General features: G+C 41.3%; 2 non-coding genes across 2 annotated transcripts; both read right to left on the bottom strand.

Annotated features, from left to right (window-relative positions):
• Positions 1 to 375: 375 nt before the first annotated feature.
• TRNAH-GUG (transfer RNA histidin (anticodon GUG)) lies at positions 376 to 449 on the bottom strand. Its single transcript has one exon. It is a non-coding gene; the product is annotated as a tRNA-His (tRNA).
• A 147-nt stretch (positions 450 to 596) lies between these two features.
• Positions 597 to 680, bottom strand: TRNAL-UAA (transfer RNA leucine (anticodon UAA)). Its single transcript has one exon. It is a non-coding gene; the product is annotated as a tRNA-Leu (tRNA).
• Between the last annotated feature and the right edge of the window lie 20,150 nt (positions 681 to 20,830).

The following is a 20,830-nucleotide window of genomic DNA, read 5'->3' on the forward strand; positions in this document are numbered from 1 at the left end:
GTATGGCAGCAAGTTGACTAGGCCGGGGACCCAGTCGACGTACTCGTTCGGTCCTACGCCATATCGCAGTCCCCATAGGTAAGGGTGGCCATAATCGAGATTCATCATCCTACCCTCTCGACCCTCCTGGCTCCGCGGCATTACTCCCCGAAGCGGGAGCTGGATTCCTGCCAAAGTCCCCCGTGTGAATCACCAACGAGCATCAGATCCGAGCTTCTTGGTTAATGGGCGGAAAGATCTCAGACGTAAAAAACGTTTCATAGATGGTAATCTTACTAATTTAGGCAAGAACACTATAGGTCGTAAGTATAGAATCTGAAAGGTATATTTCTATACTCAACAAGAGGGTGGTAGAGGCTTGGGATGACATGTCTTTGGCGAGTAACGGGATTCGAACCCGTGTTTTCAAATTCACAATCTGACACTCTGACCCATTGAGTTATACCCCCCCAGGGCTAGCTCCCGGCCCCTTCAGATTTAGAAGGGGCCCGCCCTTGAAATCAATTCAGACACGTCCGTACCCGCTATCGGATTCGAACCGATAACCTGGAGTAGATTCGAAGTCTGTCGCATTTACCAATTCCACCAAGCAGGTATGCTCACTATCGGACTCGAACCGATAACCCTTGAAATGGAACAGATTTTAAATCTGTCGTGTTTACCATTTTCACCAAGTGAGCAAACGGGGGAAGCAAAGCTCTTTTGAGAGAGAATGTGGGGCGGGGATCAGAATCTCTTGCTGCTCTGCCCGACCCACTCGGGCCCTCAACCGCCACTTTCTTCTCTAGACACCCCGGCTCCGCTAGACGGAGCTTGCTTTGGCTCGGCCAGACCCTTTGAGCGGTTCTTTACCGAGGGTTCTTGGCGGGAGGGATTGAGGCGACCATGTCGACCCGGAGCAGCAGCACTCTGTAGTAGCTGGCTCGGGGTCGCGCTTTTTCGTGTTTATCAATCCTTTTGTTTTGGCTTCTCTTCAAATCACCGGTGTGTTCACATAGCATGGTTTTGTGTATAGCCCCCGGAGACATGGGACACGCCGTCCAAGTTATTCCTTTTATTATTATTACTATCTCTTTTTTTTTCGGTTGGAAATAGATTGGTACGAGGAAGCCCATCGTCCTCGCGGCGCTCTCACCTCTCGCCTATCGAAGTGATGTTCTTTCACTTGGTAGGAGAACTTGTCTAGAGAAGGATTTCCTGCTTAGATGCTTTCAGCGGTTCTTCCCTACCAACTTAGCTACCCGGCGCTATTACTGGCACAACAACCGGAACACCATAGGTTGACCCAACCCAGTCCTCTCGTACTAGGGTAAGCTTCTCGCAGTTCTCGGCAAACCAACGGTAGATAGGAACCGAACTGTCTCACGACGTTCTAAACCCAACTCACGTACCACTTTCATCGGCGAACAACCAAACCCTTGGGACCTTATTCAACTCCAGGATGTGATGAATCGACATCGAGGTGCCAAACGACTCCGTCGATAAGAGCTCTTGGGAGTCATCAGCCTGTTATCCCCGGCGTACCTTTGATCCGTTGAGCGAGAGCCCTTCCACACAGGACTCCCGGATCACTATGGCCGACCTTCGTCTCTGTCCGACAAGTAAGTCTTATAGTCAGGCAGGCTTATACCATTACGCTCACAAGCTGTCAGAATATTAGCTTGAGCCTACCTTCGCACACCTCCGTTACTCTTTGGGAGGCATCCACCCCCAGATAAACTACCCACCTTGCAATATCCCGCTTCTGACAGCAGCGGCAGTTAGGCATCCAACGACGAGAGAGTGGTATTTCAAGATTGGTGGCGACATTGCGTGCCATCACCTCCCATCTATCCTACACATTAAATCAAGGATGTCACTGCAAAAGTATAGTAAAGGTGCACGGGGTCTTACCGTCTAGCCGTTAGTACTCCGCGTCTTCACGGAGAATTCAATTTCACTGAGTCCATGTTGGAGACAGCGGGGCAGTCGTTACCTGTAAGTCTCGCTAAACCTTTTGGTTTAGCTTGGACTTTCTCTTTACCCGGGCCTCCTTCTTGGTTCCGAAAAAATGAGCCATAGCGGTAAGCCTGGGTGCTCCACGTAAAGTCTCTGGGGATTGGACCTCTGCTATCCAGTCTGGATGTTTTTCCAATCTGGAGCGAGTGCATGCTTTTTCATTCCCCAATCCTGCGGATCGTCCATTGTGTCATATCCAAGTCTTTGGGGACAAGCGCACTTAGATCTTTAAAGTGTTCCCGCATGTAATGTGGCCTAAAACCTAATAATTACTTAGAAGGCTGGCATAACCTACTGTGTACACCATTCATGCAGGTCGCTACTTATGCGACACAATTGTGTTAATCAAACGGCAATGGATGGTATTCAGTTCCACGCCATCCTCGCCTATGGCCTTATAGTCGCCTATAAGTTCAGACTATATCATCATCTCGAAGGATGTCTGGCGTGTGGTCGTTGAGGATCAAGTTTGGGTCTTGGAACTACGTTCGCGGGCGCACAGCGCGAGGCTACAAAAAGGGTCGGCCGTGAGGGGCTCGAAAGACAATGTATTTCCAACTTTCTATCCTGCTGATGGTCCGCGCCACCAACCACATTTTCCATTCAACCGTGGATAGGCCGTAGGTTGGTTGAAAGCGCTTCGCGCTTTCGACGGATTTTTTTTGATTTCATCCCGTTCTGTATGAGTGTTGGATACTGAAACCCGGACGGATGTCCCGGCATATTGCCCGATTGTGTTGTCGAACATCTCTGTCAAACCACCCCTTTGTCGGGGAATTTCGCTACCTTAGGACAGTTAGAGTTACTGCCGCCGTTTACTGGGGCTTCCATTCAAAGCTTATAACACTTCTCCTTTTTACCTTCCAGCACTGGGCAGGTGTCAGACTCTATACATCGTGTTACCACTTAGCCGAGTCCTGTGTTTTTAATAAACAGTCGCTACCCCCGATACGTGCCGCTTTCCCAATCCTTCGATAGGAGAGCACCCCTTCTTCCGAAGTTACGGGGCCATTTTGCCGAGTTCCTTCAACATGGTTCTCTCAAGCGCCTTAGTATACCCTACTTGTTCACCCGTGTCAGTTTGGGGTACGGTTGGTTTTGCACTTCAAATTTTGAATCGCCCTCCCAATTCCACAAAGTTTTTTCCCGGGAGTTGAAACTCTGCGTAAAGCAGGGGTGACTTTTATTCCCCCTGCCCAATCATCCAATTCATGAGTTTAACAAACACGCATGGTTCAGTAGTCAAAGCAACTTCGTCGCTTTCGTGTACCCATCGGACGTTGCCCTTTCGGGGTTCCTTAGGGACCGATTCACTCTGCGTAGATTGACTGAACGCAGAAACCCTGGAACTGGCAGGCGATCATGTTTTTCACATGATTTCTCGTTACTCATGTCAGCATTCTCACTTCTGGTACCTCCGGGTGTTGTCACCAACAACCTTCCTCGATTGACAGAACGTTCCGCTACTGACACTTGAAAAAGCTTCTTTCAAGGTCTCGTCGCTTCGGTGAGTCACTTGAGCCCCGAGACATTTCATTAGGAACTCAATGGAGTCTTCTTGGGCCCTTTAATTTGCCATGAGATTATGGAAACGTTTAACTTTTTGACAAATAGGAGCCCGCCATGTAAGCAAAAACCAATGGTTTGTAAGAGAGGTGTAAGAGTGGTCAAAGGGTGCACTTTTTTCCCCAAAAAGGGGAGGGGGCAATTTTACAATTTTCGGACCTCCATAACTTCTACATACAAGCTCAAATTTGAGTGGAGATTACAGATCCGTGATCTACGCATCAAGAGCTTTCCATAGATATGTTACATGATATGGTTTTATCCGCTAGATTTTAAATTCCATTTTCCTCCCAAAATTCAAATTCGAATAAAGTAGCCGTTTTGAAGCTTCAAATTAGAAAACGTTTCTTCTTAAGAGAAAAGGTTTGACTCCCTTAAACTGCCAAATAAAAGGGCCCAAGAAGACTCCATTGAGTTCCTAATGTCAGTGCCATGAAGCTAGACCAATGAGCTATTACGCTTTCTTTGAGGGATGGCTGCTTCCAAGCCCACCCCCTGGTTGTCATCGCTCGATCACTTCCTTTTCCACTAAGTGATTGCTTAAGGACCTTAGCGTACGATCTGGGCTGTTTCCCTCTCGACTTTGGATCTTAGCACCCGAAGTCTGTCTGTACAAACCCATGGCCCGTATTCGGAGTTTCCTTGGGTTCGGTCAAGCTTTGGGCTACCCTAGCCCATTGAGTGCTCTACCTCAAGCCATGAACATTATACGCTCTACTTCAATAGATTTCGCGGAAAACCAGCTATATCCGATCTTGGTTATTCGGATAGGTAATCCCGGAAGAGCTTTCCCCCCCGATGGAACCGCACGTGCAAGTTTCCTCGCATACGGCTCAAATGACAAATGGGAAGTCTAGGCCCCTTGCCGGCCCAAAGCTTTTGGTTCCTGCGTTCCTCGCTCCAATTAGGGGGGGCTAAACGAGATAAGCGCCACGCGCTTGGGAATAAGGCCTCAATTTCCTCGGTTTCCGGCATGAAACCGTTTGAGGTGTGCCGAGGAGAAATGGCCTTACGGCCCTTTTTCGGTCCCGCCGGCCGCGGGCCCGGCCTCCGGCCCTCGCACAACCTTCGTGGTGTTACTGCTCGCAATTATTCACCCGAAGCACGAAAGCGTGATCGTATGAGTGGTCTTTTCGTGTTTCGTCACTCATGGTACGAGTTAGCACCGGGCCCCCAACTCGAAAGGTCAGGTCGGCGATTCATTGAATAGATATGTATCTATCTACCTCCTAGCCTATTTCACCCTACCCGGTAAAGCAAGCCGGTGGCTTTTCATACCGTCTTCTGCCCACTGGACGGTATCTAATCTCACGACCAGACCTCCCGAGGGGAGCCCATTGGGTTTACCTTGTCGACATGTTGACTTTATTACAAGGAAAAGCGATCCTGTGCTATACTTCGGTGATCATTTGCCGATCAGGGCATGCAGAGGCCCATCGTGTCCCAAATCACATTCCGGTTCATTCTTTGCCAACAGAGTGCCTACTGGCCCGTAATAATACAGCAGCTTTATGGTGAAAATTTGCAAACTGTCCTTGTCGTAAAGGGCTTGGAGGCTTTTGTGCTGGATGAAGGCCTGAAGGAGCAGCTGAAACTAATTGTGAAGACTTCAAGATCTCTGTTTTTCACGGATGATCGTAATGATCTTCACAAGGAGTTACTGGAGCTCCAAAAGTCCGGCCTGCAAGAGATGTTCAAAATTGAGAATTTTTGGGACTTTTGAGTAAGGGACTGCAAAGAGGTAAATCCATTCAGCAGGTGACTTCCATTTTGACCTTTGCATCTCTCTGATGACACCAATTGCATGATATGTTTTAAGCGATCGTACACTGAGCTACTTTGAATGGATGTAGTGGAAAAGTTATATTTCCCAATCCAACCACCTTCAATTGCTGTAGCTTCAAAGCTTGTGGGAGCATGGGAGTAGTCAACAGGAGGTGGGGCAAGATTGCTACATGGGGTTATTCGAAAACAATATTGCACTCCAAAATGTTTGGTGGACATTGGATGTGTAAATGTGAGGTGGTGTTCTTGAAGATGTTTGGTGGAAATCTAAATGCGAGGTGTCGTGTTTTGGGTGTCTTGGTCTTGTTCTATTTACTTGGTCTGAACTAGTAGACATGCCCAGTAAAGCTGGGGTAAGCAAGCAGGGGAAAAATAGACATTGAAAAATAATTTTGCAGACATTGAGAATAAATTCAAGATGGTGTTGTTATGCAAGAATGATGTTGTATGGGGTTGCTTAGGACTGATATTGTGCTTAGTGCTACTCTATTGGATTGTTATTTTAAGTGGATTGCACTTTTTAAAGCACAAGTGCTTGAGAAGCTCCCTCTTGGGATGTTACCCCTTGAATGCATTGATTGCATGCAGAGCCGATGTAAATGCACGTTACTTCGGATGAAAGTGCAAAGGCACAATCAACTTTGCCAAAGCTTGTTGACGGCATAGGAGCAACTAACAAGGTGGGACGAATTCATAATTGAAGTATACATAAGCACGATGAGTTATTTGCTGTGCAGACAAAACACCCAATGGGATCACAATGAACTATTTGCTTTGTAATTAGAAAGGGTATGCCCAATGGCATCAAAGTAAGAAAGCATTGGATACGAGATCACTTCCCAAATGAAATTGTGTTTTTTCTTATTAGTTTGTAGTTTTGTCTACATTGTTGGTTATTAAAACCTGGGTCAAGGTGAATATTTGGGAATGGGTTGATTATGTATGTAAAGACTCGGAAGCTTATGAATTTGAAAAAAATTGTGTGTTTGTGCAATGGGGTAAATACATACTCATCATTATGAAAAGAATTAGAAGCTTGTTATTTTCATGTGTAAGCAGGGTTGTTTTCTTACATTTTTGAATTATGAATTTGAAAAAAAAAAGTTTTGTTTGGCAATGGGTTGATGTAAAGACTTAGAAACTTGTTATTTTCATGTGTAAATAGGGGTAGTTTTAAATATCTTTGAACTATGAATTTGAAAGAAAAATTGCTTTTGTGCGACTAGAGTATATACATACATAAAATTATAAAATTATATTTTAAGTTTGAATGTGCACATCGAATAAAGAATTAAGACATTTGAAATAAAATGAGAACATGGCTTGATCAAATAGGCAATTATAGAGAAACAAAGTTTGCACAGACCTGCATTGGTGGCCTACACACACATCTGTCCCTTGGTCAATGCCCCTTGGTCAAACACATTTTCAATGCGACATTTTCTTTATTATTGCTCTAGAAGTAGTCTATTTTTGTCATCTTAATTGTTAGTGATAATAATTTTCACTACATGAATTGAAAATTCTAGCTTTTTCAATGGTTCTATAATAAATAAAACTAGTTTTTGATGGCACCAAAGGACAACAATAAAACAACTTTTGTGATAGAATGTGCAAAATTTACAAGTAATGTCATGACATTTGATTAACAGAATGCCCCTACTATATTATATTTCAAACATGGGTCCGAGAAGTGTTTTCTCCTTTTCTCACAATGTTAATGAGTGTTTTGCACAACTTTAGTGGTCATTGCCTATATCCTAGAAGTACCCATGCAAATACAATGAGGGATGTATTCAAGAAGCCCATTCATCCCCAGGTCTCCACTTGCCCTACCAAAAGCCATGGTACCTCTAGAACCCTAGCCACACCATTGCCGCCAATTACAAGCGGCCATATATGTGTGTGTGTGTGTCTCTCTCTCTCTCTCTCTCTCTCTCTCACACACACACACACACACACACACACATATATATATTTACGTATATATACATATATATATTGTAATAGGTCTAGTAAATTTTTCCATAATTAAAGTTTTTTATTTGTGCATAGACTTAATGTTTAGAAATGGTTTTTAGAGATGATTTTATCAAGTAGAGAAAGTTTGGTAGCAGTGTATTTTTACATTCTTTGTCTAGTCTTTTGGGGGGCATTTCTGTGTGGTAATTTTAAGTATGTTAGAGTTAGAATTTGGAAAAGGTTTGTATGAGAGAGTTGTAGTTTTTAGGACTTCGAAAAAGTTTGTTTTTCTGAGTATTTTGAAATTCTCTCATCTTAGTGGCTGTCTAAGATGTTGAACGTTAGTGGTTACTTAAAATGATGTGTTTTTACACTCTCTCTAGAATTTTTGATTTGCAAATTCATTTCCAAGAATTCTGGTCAGATTTTGACCAAAGAGCGTTTCACAGAGATTGTAGAGCTCAAGAAGAGAAACTTTTTAACATCTCATGAGCATGTCCAAATTCGTGTGACGGATGTGGAGCTACGAGCTCTACAAAAGTGGCATTTTTTTCAAGCGTTGAAAAAAGAGAGGTCACTTTCCATTTTCTCTTCGCGCTAACTGTTTTCGTAGCCGTTTTGTATTTTTATTTTATTTTGCAGGTGATGTTTAAAAATGTCCAATTTAGGCAAAGTGCTTTTTTTTAGAGGTCACTTTTCTTAGAGGACGCTTTTTCGGAGTTACGCTTTGTCATCAAAATCTAATTTTGATGAGTTTTGTGCTTTATCAAGTCTTTTCTCTCTCTAAAAGTGGCCATTTGGGAAAGAAGAAGCACAAGAAAGCACATATTGTTGGACAACAAGGCATGTATAACAGTGAATTCAAGGCTAGGGAAGTGCCAAAATGTGAATTCCACTTCACAAGTGCATGGTAAATTTTCGTAGGATCTCACCAGTATTTTATGGAGTATAAACAGGCCTCCGAAGGACTTAAAAATAACTAAAATATGGCTTGCAGGAGGTGGCAAAAGTGGGAGTGAGGACAAAGAATAATGAAAATGGGAATAAGGACTTTTTTTGGCCAATTTGGGACACTTTAAACCCAATTAGAGGGCAAGAACTAGGCGCCTTCCTCCTCCCATGACTTGCCCATGCTCCACCTCTGTTTAGCCACATGGATGGCTAAATTGGCATCACTTTCCACCTCATCAAGTCGTGAACTTCAAGGAGGTTTATCTATCACATTAAGAAGCTAATTAGGGGGATCAAGAGCTCAAGTGAAAGCTCTCACAAAGCTCTTCAAGCTCAAGCACTCATATGCAAGCTATATGGTTATGATTATGTACCACACCCTGGTAGCTAAGTATGATAGGCTATGAAGCACTTTCATCTCAAGCTCCTTCCCTAATCCTCTTTAAAGCTCTCGTTTTTTTTGCAAGTACTCTTGTCTTGAATAGCCATTGAGGCTTTGAGAAGAGGATAACGTAGTGCAAGGAAGAAGCAAGCCAACAAGCTCATGGGTTATGGAGATCCTAGCCTCCATGGTTATTAATTCAAGCTACTCTATTTTTGTAAAGACTTTAAGAGTAAAGATTAATACAAAGCCTTTTGAGGGGGGGTCGGCCTCAAGAAATCCGACCCTCAATCTAGTGTTGATTGTATCAAGATCTTGTTTTAATGTGCTTGTTATGCATATGCGAATTGTATATGTGTGTGAGTTGCTAAATGAATGCATTAGCCGTATATGTTGTTCTTATCACATCCTATCACTACTAAGGGCATTAACTACAAGGAAATCGTATCCACGCATATATGATAGGGACCCATCCTTCTTTTGCACTAGCAACACAAGTGAGCAAAAGGGAGATGAGCTAGATTATACCAGCCCCTTCTCAAGAAGCTCATTCACTTGAGAGAGTATCTCTTCTTCCTGTGCATGAGAGACATAATATGGGGGATTATTAGAGGGTGCACTACCTGGCACTAATCAATCTTATGGTCATCCTCTCATCATGAAGGAGGTAATCACTAAGAATAGAGTCTAAAAAATAATCACTATACGCTTAAAGGAAAGACATATAATTCATTTCATCATTAGAGCTCATATTAGTATTAGACATTTGAGAGTGTATCATGAGGGGAAGGAGAGTGTTTGACAAAAACCATATACACAAAAAGAGAAGATTTTATTGACTTTTGTGTGAGTATGGTGCTTCCCTTCTTCTTAGTGCTAATACTAATAGCTTTACCTCTATGATGAAAAGTGATAACTCTATCAAGATAAGTGAGTTGTATGTGGCCATGCGATGAAAGCACGGCACCCCTAAGATAACATCCTCATGCATCAAAGGAGATACATAAAACTCCTCTTGCTCAACATAGCCTTGGACATGTAGCTTAATAAGGAGATACAAGCATCAAGCAAGATACATAATCTTGCATAGTCTCTCCCTTTTCGAGCTTGAGAGCAGGCCATGCCGTGAGCACATCATTGATCAGGTAGGAATTGCTCCATGTGATAGCAACCCTACACACTCTCCAAGTCTTGGGCCTCAATCCTTGAGAGCGAAGACATGCCCACCATCGGCGGGACCTTTTCATGTACATAGCTATATTGTGTAGCTTCGATTGTTCGGTAATGTGCTCCCCACCAAACGCCGCATCAAATTGATGAATAAAGTTTAGCACTTTATCCGTATTCACATACGTGCCATCAAATGTGAGAAAAGTCTCACTCTTTCCACCCTCTTTGAACTTTTGAAGCTTACGAGCTCTCTTCCAAACATAGTAGGTCCTTTTGCACCTTTGTGGTTCCGCGTGACTAAGAGCGCTTGAACTTTCTTGTGGAAAGCTTCTTTCATCATATTTTGGGGGTGAAGGTCTTGGAAGGTGAAGGAGACCTTCTTCTTCATTTTGATGAAAACGGCTTCTTTCACTTCTTCTACTTTTGGATGAGGACCACTTGAAGGAGATCTTTGCCTTCTATGAGTGTAGAGCGATGGGAACATAGCTCTTGAGGAGTGCTTGATGGAGATTTCCCCTCCCCTTCTCCAAAGTCCTTCTAACATGCTCACTCCCTTGTGGAGAATTGACTTCTCAAGGTGGAGACCTTGTTGTAAGAACCATGCCATGAGCAAATATCAAAGCTTGAACCATGGGCCTTAAAGATGAAATATGTTGTGCATCATGCAAGCTTTGTACTAGATTTTATAGAGCATGGGTTCCTTTTATCGATGCTTCATCTTCCTTTCAATTTACTTGGTGCCAAAAACTACTACGTTCATTATGTGGAATAGAAGAAATGTTTCCTTCACAAAAATCAGTACCGTTTATCTGAGTACTTAGATCATAACTTCATTAAAAGTTCAAGTTTTAATGGAAGCAACACCTACAAGGCTCTATTATCAATGAAATCAGTACCGTTTATCTGAGTACTTAGATCATAACTTCATTAAAAGTTCAAGTTTTAATTGAAGCAACACCTACAAGGCTCTATTATCAATGAAATCAAATTGCATTATGCTCTTTTTAGGCAAATAACAAGTATTTACTCTTAGATCTTTTAGCAACTAGTCTTAATCACACGTCGGCTTTCCTAGGTAATTAATGCCCTTAGTAATGGTAGCATGTGATAAGAATAACATAGTAACGAATGCATTCATTTGGCAACCCACACACATATTCAATTAGCATGCATATCAAGCACATTAAGGAAAGATGTTCACACAATCTTCACGGTCAGATTTCTTGAGGCCCCTCGAAAGGTTTTATATTAATCTTTGCTCTTCAACTCTTTACTAAAAAGAGAGTAGCTTGAATTAATACATCATTAGGACCATGGAGGCTAGGATCTCCATAACCGATGAGCTTATTGGCTTGCTTCTCTCATGCACTACGTTGTCCTCTTCTCAAAGCTTCAATGGTGGCTATTCAAGCCAAGAGTACTTGTGGAGAAAAGGAGAGCTTTGAAGACGATGAGGAAAGGAGCTTGAGATGAAAGTGCTCCATAGCCCGAGTATCATACATAGCTACCAAGGGTAGGTAAATAATCATAAGCATATAGCTTGCATATGAGTGCTTGAGCTTGAAGAGCTTTGTGAGAGCTTTCACTTGAGCTCTTGAACACCCAAAATTGCCTTTTGGTCAGAGAGATATACCTCACTGAATCTCACAACTTGGAGAGGTGGAAAGTCATGACAAAATTAGTATCCATGTGACTAGAGAGAGGTGGAGAATGGGCAAGGCAGGGTGTAACTAGGTTTACTACTATAAGCTTCTTGATAGCAAATATCAAGTATTCACTTAAGCTCTTTTAGTACTAGTTGCCTTTTAATTTCCACCCTTAGTAGTGATAGCTTGTGATAGAAATAACATAGTAGCTCATGCATTCACATAATTGATTCACATATGCATTCATTTGGCTACTCACACACACATCCCACAAGTAGCATATGCAAAACAAGCATGCAAATAAAGAACTTGACACAAATAAACAAGACTGAGGGCCGAATTTCTTGAGGCCGACCCCCCCTTGAAAGGCTTTTGTATTAATTATTTGCTCTTGAACTCTTACAAAGAGAAAGCTTAGATTAATACATCTCTTGGACCATGGAGGCTAGGATCTCCATAACCCTTGAGCTTTTGGACTTGCTTAGAACCTCAAGCTACGTTGTCCTCTTCTCAAAGCCTCAATGGCTACTCAAGCCGAGAGTACTTACGGGGCAGAGAAAAGGAGATTCTTGATGAGGATTTGGTTAGGAGCATGAGCTGGAAGTGCTCCATAGTCTATGTACTTATCTACCAAGGTATTATACTAGCATAAGCTTATAACTAGCGTAGGAGTGCTTGAGCTTGAAGAGCTTGTTGAGAGCTTTCACTTGTGCTTTTCCACACTCTAATAGACTTCTTAATGAGCTAGATAATCCTCTTTAAAGAACTCGAGTTGAGGAGGTCAAGCTTTGATGCCAATAATAGCATCCATGTGGCTTAGAGAGAGGTGGAGGATGGGTAACACATGGGGAAGGTTGGGCATCTATTTCCACCCTTCCCATTGGTGGAAATATGTCCTAATTGGACCAAAAAAAACCCTCTTTCCCACTTTATTAATTCCTTGCCCATGCGCCCACTCTGGACACCTCCCGTAAGCCACCTCCCATAAGCCGTATTTTAGTCGTTTTAGGTCCTTCGAAGCCCCGTTTTTACTTCGTAAAATTCTGGTGAGATCCTAGGAAAATCTTCCATGCACTTTTGAAGTGAAATTCACCTTTTGACACTTCTCTTGCCTTGAATCCACTTTCATACATGCCTCTTTGTCCTTGCATATGTGCTTTCGTGTGCTTTTTCCTATCTCAGATGGCCACTTTTAGAGAGAGAAAAGCCTTGATAAAGCACGATATTTATCAAACTTTAATTTTGATGACACAGGGGATGAAGAGTGCGCCTAGATCTTTCCCTCTAAATGGGTGAAAAATATCCCAATTGGCTAAACAAAGCCCTTATTCCCATTTTCATGATCCTTTGTCCGCATTCCCACTTTTCCCACCTCCCGTAAGCCGTATTTTAGCAATTTTAAGTCCCTTAGAGGCACATTTGTGCTCCATAAAATGTTGATGAGATCCTAGGAAAATTTTCCATGCACTTGCGAAGTGGTATTCACCTATTCGCACTTCCCTAGCCTTGAATTCACTTTCATACATGCCTTGTTGTCCACCAACATGTGCGTTCTTATACTTCTGCTCTTGAACACCCAAAATTGCCTTTGGTCAGAGAGATATACCTCCTTGAATCTCACGACTTGGAGAGGTGGAAAGTCATGAGAAAATTAGTATCCATGTGACTAGAGAGAGGTGGAGAATGGGCAAGGCAGGGTGTAACTAGGTTTACTATAATAGCAAATATCAAGTATCAAGCTTCTTAATAGCAAATATCAAGTATTCACTTAAGCTCTTTTAGTACTAGTTGCCTTTTAATTTCCACCCTTAGTAGTGATAGCTTGTGATAGAAATAACATAGTAGCTCATGCATTCACATAATTGATTCACATATGCATTCATTTGGCTACTCCTCACACACACATCCCACAAGTAGCATATGCAAAACAAGCATGCAAATAAAGAACTTGACACAAATGAACAAGATTGAGGGCCGAATTTCTTGAGGCCGACCCCCCCTTGAAAGGCTTTTGTATTAATTCTTTGCTCTTGAACTCTTACAAAGAGAAAGCTTAGATTAATACATCTCTTGGACCATGGAGGCTAGGATCTCCATAACCCTTGAGCTTTTGGACTTGCTTAGAACCTCAAGCTACGTTGTCCTCTTCTCAAAGCCTCAATGGCTACTCAAGCCAAGAGTACTTGCGGCGGAGAAAAGGAGATTCTTGATGAGCATTTGGTTAGGAGCATGAGCTGGAAGTGCTCCATAGTCTATGTACTTATCTACCAAGGTATTATACTAGCATAAGCTTGTAACTAGCATAGGAGTGCTTGAGCTTGAAGAGCTTGTTGAGAGCTTTCACTTGTGCTTTTCCACACTCTAATAGCCTTCTTATAATGAGCTAGATAATCCTCTTTAAAGAACTCGAGTTGAGGAGGCTAAGCTTTGATGCCAATAATAGCATCCATGTGGCTTAGAAAGAGGTGGAGGATGGGTAACACATGGGGAAGGTTGGGCATCTATTTCCACCCTTCCCATTGGTGGAAATGTGTCCTAATTGGACCAAATAAAACCCTCTTTCCCATTTTATTAATTCCTTGCCCATGCGCCCACTCTGGACACCTCCCGTAAGCCGTATTTTAGCCGTTTTAGGTCCTTCGAAGCCCCGTTAAATTCTGGTGAGATCCTAGGAAAATCTTCCATGCACTTTTGAAGTGAAATTGTAAGATTCCTCCCCCAACCCCTTTTTGATGTCTAGTATATTCTCCTGTAATCAATTCCTTTTCTGAAATATAAGAGATCTTGTTTGTGACTGTTTTAACCTAGAGAGAGAAAATATTCTAGAGAGAGAATATTCAGATTCTGAATAATTCTGGATAGAAAAATATCTCTTATAATTCAGATGAGCTCCCCTGAAACAGAAATTTAAAAAGAATTTTCCAATGTGCAATTGGAATTAATTGGAAATAGGTATAAAGAACCTTAGCCTAAGGGTCTAGATTTTCATAAATCTTTAGACTATGGTCCAATTAAGGTTCCTATGGGCCAATAGCATCAATCCATGTGTAGGGAGGAGATAAATCCAATTTGTAAAAGAAGATACCCAAAAATTGAGTAAATGCTCACATAAGATGAAGAGTTGAAAATGTACAAGGTTTATTAGTAAATAAACACATATGTAAGGAAGGGGAGTTCTTTAAAGGAGGTGCATATTTCACATAAGATGAAGAGTTGAAAATGTACAAGGTTTATTAGTAAATAAACACATATGTAAGGAAGGGGAGTTCTTTAAAGGAGGTGCATATTTCACATAAGATGAAGAGTTGAAAATGTACAAGGTTTATTAGTAAAAAAACTATGACACATATGTAAGGAAGAGGAGTTCTTTAAAGGAGGTGCACATTTCACATAAGATGAAGAGTTGAAAATGTACAAGGTTTATTAGTAAAAAACTATGAGCAATAAAATTTTGACACATATGTAAGGAAGGGGAATTCTTTAAAGGAGGTGCATATTTCACATGCTTGAATGAGTTTTAAACTCAAAAATTATGTGATATTTTTATCTCTCATCTCTCTTGAACCAAACCAAATCAAAATGGAACCAAACCGAATCAAAAAGTAACCAAACTAGGTCCAAATCTAGTCCAAATTCAACCAAACTGACTTGGAAAATTCTAGAATCAGTTTGTTTGGTTAGGAGCTCAAATTTTCCTATAAATAGAAGCCTCCCCTTGTTGAAAAAAATATAATGTCTTATGCATTGTTACTCTACTCCACCTAAGCCAAAATATAGAGTCTTATGCTTTGTTACTCTACTCCACCTAAGCCAAATTAGATAGTATCTTATGCTTTGTTACTCTACTCCACCTAAGCCAAATTAGATAGTATCTTATGCATTGTTACTCTACTCTACCTAAGCCAAGAACTGTGAATTCTTTAATAATTCACTAGTTTTTGATACTTCTCTCTTTCTTCATTCCCCCTTGGTGGCTCCATCAACATACTAAACCAATTGATTGGTTGGGGGCCTCTACCGTGAATAAAGAATCAAGCAAATCATAAGGTAAGTATATTGAATTTTGATCTTTTCTATGATTTCTCAATGATTCTCTCTTCTCAACCCCTCTCAAGCTTGAGAAGTTTAATTGGTATGGTTTTTTAAATGCTATTGAAGTTAATTGGTGAATAGTAGTGAAGAGTTACATAATTTAATAAATGCTATAAAAGTTAAATTTCATTTATGTTTAAATTCTAATGGTTTTTATGTAATTTCTCTCTCTCACTCAAGAAATGGTCATACTCATGAACCATTCTCAATCCAAATGAAGCTTTTCATAAAGCCTTTCCTTAATCCAAGATTAAGCTATGCTTGAGGCCAAATTAATAGCTTTTTGCTATGCTTTTAGTTTATGCACATTGATGATTCAATCCATTATGGATTGATGACCCAATTAGAGACCTTCTAATTGTTTTCTTAATGATCCAATTAGAGACCATTATGGATTGATGATCCAATTAGAGACCATTATGGATTGATGATCCAATTAGAGACCATTCTAATTATTTCTTTAATAATGAGCTTTATCCCTTAGAAAAAAAAAAATTGAGATTTATCAGTCATAGTAGCGGAGCTATGGCAAAATTTTTATAGAAATTACGCATAAAATAAATTCATTCAAAGTATAAAAAGAGGAATTCCTACCATATTCTAGGAACTATCATCCTAGATTAATTAAAAGAATTTTATTATGCATGGAGATGTGGATGTTGCATGTAGATGTAGATGTGGATGTGGATGGGGATGTATGCATGTAGAAATAGATGTGTAGATGAGGATGTAAATGGAGATGTGGATGGATGCATGTAGATGTAGAGGTATAGATGTAGATGTGAATGGAGATGTAGATGTATACATGTAGATGTAGATGTATAGATGTAGATGTGGATGTGGAGGTGGATGGATGCATGTAGATGTAGATGTATAGATGTAGATGGGAATGGAGATATGGATGTATGCATGTAGATGTAGTTGTGAATGGAGATGTATATGTATACATGTAGATGTAGATGTATAGATGTAGATGTGGATGTGGATGGGGATGTATGCATGTAGATGTAGGTGTATAGACGTAGATATGGATGTAGAGGTGGATGTATGCATGTAGATGTAGATGTATAGAGGTGAATGTGAATGTGGATGTAGATGTATGCATAGGGATGTAGATGTATGCATGTAGATGTGAATGTACGCATATAGTTGTGGATGTATGGATGTGAATATACGATTGTGATGTGAGGGAATCTGAAGTGATGAGATGGAAATGATGTGATGGGATGAGTATACATATAAATGGATTATGGAATAAGTAATGTAGATTGAGGAGGGATAATGTGGCAAAATGAAAGTTAAAATAGAAATTGTATTGTAAACTGTTTGTAAATGCTGTTTGTAAATGCTGTCTGTAAATGATTGTTTTATGTCAAGAATGCTGGGGGGAGCATTTTGACCGTCTTGTGATTAAGGTCGTGATGAGAAAGTTGCAACTGCTGACGGGGAGTCAATGAAGGACGTCTCGCGTAGCAAGGTCGGCCGAGGTCTTGACCAGCCTCGGTGCGATTAAAATGGTGAGCTTCCGGTACGGTGGATGAGGGGCCAAGGAAGCGGCCTATGCGTGAAGCGCTAGGTTACCTGCGAAGGATCCTAGAGGGTGCTGACCATACGGTGCTCGGGCTCTGGGTTGCCTAGGATACCCACGCGTGCGTCGAGGAAGATATTGGAACAGAGTTGGAGTTGTTTTCTGAAATCGAGCATGGATCTGGTTGATTGACCTTGCTGGTCTTCAATGGATGAGTCCATGGCTCCTTATATGGATCTGTTGGTTGATCTTGCTGATCTTCAACGAGAGTCCATCTTGTTAAGTGATTATATTGCCAAGTATTATGGGCTAGGAACTATCGAAACGGCTCCTGAGCGTTCTAGTTGCCAATGATGCCATAGATACTCTGATGAAGGAATGATGGGAAATTAAGAATCAATTGGATAAATTGGAAGATGGTGATCAATGATACTATGGTTTTATTAAAGGATTGTTTTAAACTGGTTGAATCTGGTTGAAAAAGGGCAATTTCATATTGGGTGTGTGAGTGGTGTGACTAGTTTTATTTTGCATGAACATCCGGCTAGGGGGCCTTGGAACTCTTTTCCTTGGTACCCGGGACAAAACCTAACCAAATTTTTAATTGGATCCCATCACTACAGTGGTTGGGCGGTTGGCTAACCCATGGGATCGGATGGGGTTAGGCTGGACTGATGGATCCATAAATCGAGACTCAAACTTTTGTTTTTACGATAGAAAAAAAAATAAATCCCGGACAGAAACTGTTCTATGGATAGGAATCAACGGCTGTGCCTCTTGAATGGGGAAAAAAGCGTTGATCCCAATGATCCAAGTGCAAGTTTCTTCCTTGAACTGACTAAGTATCTTATAGATGTAATCGGATCATCTCGATCAGAAATGATCTTGACTACGTTAGAGTAAAAAGTTATCCTGGTGGAATCGCCCGTGCTTTCCGGTAAAGGAAGTTTTTCCGGGTTCGGTTTTGGAACAACCGACGGATTAGTCTCTTATCCGGATATCCGTGGGCGAGGCCCCGAGTGTGGGACCCCTGTCCCGCGCGAGAAGCGCTACTTCCGCTGCCAGTACCCCGAATCCGTTGCTCGGTGGGAACAGGGATCTTACAGTTGGTATCAGAGCATTTGGTTAATAAAGATCAACTGAGAAGACAAATATATCAAAAATTTATCAAGAGACACAAAAAGATTATAATTGTGTGAGATAATTCATACAACTTGATATTCAAACTGAAACTCGTAATTTTGGTAATTGGGTCTTCAGATGGAAGTACCGCAATTATATAGAAACCCTGACTTGCTTGAGGCCTAGACATGATAGTATTTACCTTATAATTCCAAGGGCCGTGACTACCCGTATATACCGAGAGTATACTGCAGCTCTTTACTGACAGTATATACGAGTAAATCTAAGACTTGAAATTATAAGCGTTAATGCTATCTAGATGATGATTTCGAATGTGATTGATATGATTTTTAATTCTGTTTGAGAATGAATGAATTGATTTGGATTCTGATTGAAAATGCTGATTGAAAAATGTTGACTTTTAAAAATTAGTTGAAATATAATGAAACCACAATGAGGGGGAATGGGACGAGTCCCTGTGATGATATTCATAACTAGAATGATGATAACGAATTCAGCAAATCACTATGAGATTAGTGGGTTGTGCGGTCAGATTGCTACTGTTAATACTTGACCGGTAGATCAAGTTAAGGGATGTCAAATTGAGAACTTGCTTGACTGAAATTTCCGTGTGGAGGAATGTTCCGAAGGAAACTTTTCGGTCTAATGGACTATTATCATGTTAAAGATATGAATGATATAATCTGAATGAATTGTTATTTGATGATGAGTTCTATATAAGGGATATTTATCCCAGTGTTCTGTTGGGTTGACCGCCCAGAATATAAGGAACCCCAGAATAAAATTGGATCTTAAGAATAAGAGCTGTCCTCTACCTTGCGAGATGAGGACATCTCGCACTTTTTAAGTGGGGTAGGATGTAAGATTCCTCCCCAGCCTTCGAGGTATACAGGGGTAAGAATCTTCCTTTCTGATCTTATAATTATTCCCTCTCTAAAATAAAAGAAAGTTTCTGTTTTAAAAAAAAGGAAGACCCTTTCCCTAGAATACTCTCAGGAGTCCCACCTGTTTTAAGGATTTAGAACAATGAGTTTAGAAGTGAGAATCGGTGTTTTGGATACCAAGGTTTTGGTTTTCACTCGAGTACGGCCCAAAAGAAGTTCTTTATCTCTTGGGAGTATAAGAAGTTATCCCCCAGATATTGTGATCCTTATATCTGAATTCAATGAAAGTAGGTGACTTAGCCTACAAGTTTCTTTTATCTCCTCATCTCAAAATTCTTAATGCCTTCTATAGAAAAATATGCCAAACCCAAATCATGGAAAGACGGTAAAACTTCAGTGGCAAGTTACCGTTGGCTTCTAGGTTACGCTAGCTCCTTCCTTTATATAAGTCGTAACTTTTACTTGTCGCTCACAGTAATCTTACTCCCATCAATCTCCTTTCTTTCTTAATCGCCTTCATGGCTTGGCAACAGGAATTAGTTTTATCCCTGATGATTTCTCACCTTCAAGACGCAAGAGAGTCTGTGAAGAAAGACTTTATAGAACAGTATGAGCGCTCACTTTTTCCTCACCTAGGAACTTCTGTAGCGCAGACCAAATGGCGGACCTATCAAAACATAACTAGGGTAACACCCTGGGGACAGCAGCACTTTCGTAACAATGTCCGCTTGGCCATGGTTATCGAAGCCTTGGGTTTGGGTCCCCGATACTACTGCGTCATGAGATCAAGGCATCTTGGGTTTTCTGAGCGGGTCTTCTTACTGGCGTGTTTTCTTCCTCATGAGAAGATATGCCTTTACCCCGTTTTTGGCTTGCCTCTCAGAGGTCCTTTTGTTAGATCACCTCATACCACTGAGATAGGTGCGGCAATAACCAGCAGAATCATTCCCATAGATGAGTTACCCTATACTTGTGCAGCTTGTGAGGACTGCTTTTGTGACCATATGATGGACGGGCTTATGGAAGTGTAAAGAGTTTCTCTATCTTTACTGTATAAGTTCCGAGAATGAATAAAGTTTAAATCTTGTTATTATTTTGAATCTTGCTCTCTTTAAGACTTTTCTTGGTGGTTAATCGTGATTAAAATTTTTCTCTAAGTCTCATATTCGTGCATCTTGCGAAATTATTCCAAGTTGCGAGATGAGGAGGGATAATGTGGAAAAATGAAAGTTAAAATAGAAATTGTATTGTAAACTGTTTGTAAATGCTGTTTGTAAATGCTGTCTCTAAATGATTGTTTTATGTCAAGAATGCTGGGGGGAGCATTTTGACCGTCTTGTGATTAAGGTCGTGATGAGAAAGTTGCAACTGCTGACGGGGAGTCAATGAAGGACGTCTCGCGTAGCAAGGTCGGCCGAGGTCTTGACCAGCCTCGGTGCGATTAAAATGGTGAGCTTCCGGTACGGTGGATGAGGGGCCAAGGAAGCGGCCTATGCGTGAAGCGCTAGGTTACCTGCGAAGGATCCTAGAGGGTGCTGACCATACGGTGCTCGGGCTCTGGGTCGCCTAGGATACCCACGCGTGCGTCGAGGAAGATATTGGAACAGAGTTGGAGTTGTTTTCTGAAATCGAGCATGGATCTGGTTGATTGACCTTGCTGGTCTTCAATGGATGAGTCCATGGCTCCTTATATGGATCTGTTGGTTGATCTTGCTGATCTTCA

Source organism: Cibotium barometz, chromosome 55 (assembly GCF_041138505.1).
Source record: "Cibotium barometz isolate CiBa-2024 chromosome 55, ASM4113850v1, whole genome shotgun sequence".
Classification (NCBI taxonomy): Eukaryota; Viridiplantae; Streptophyta; class Polypodiopsida; order Cyatheales; family Cibotiaceae; genus Cibotium; species Cibotium barometz.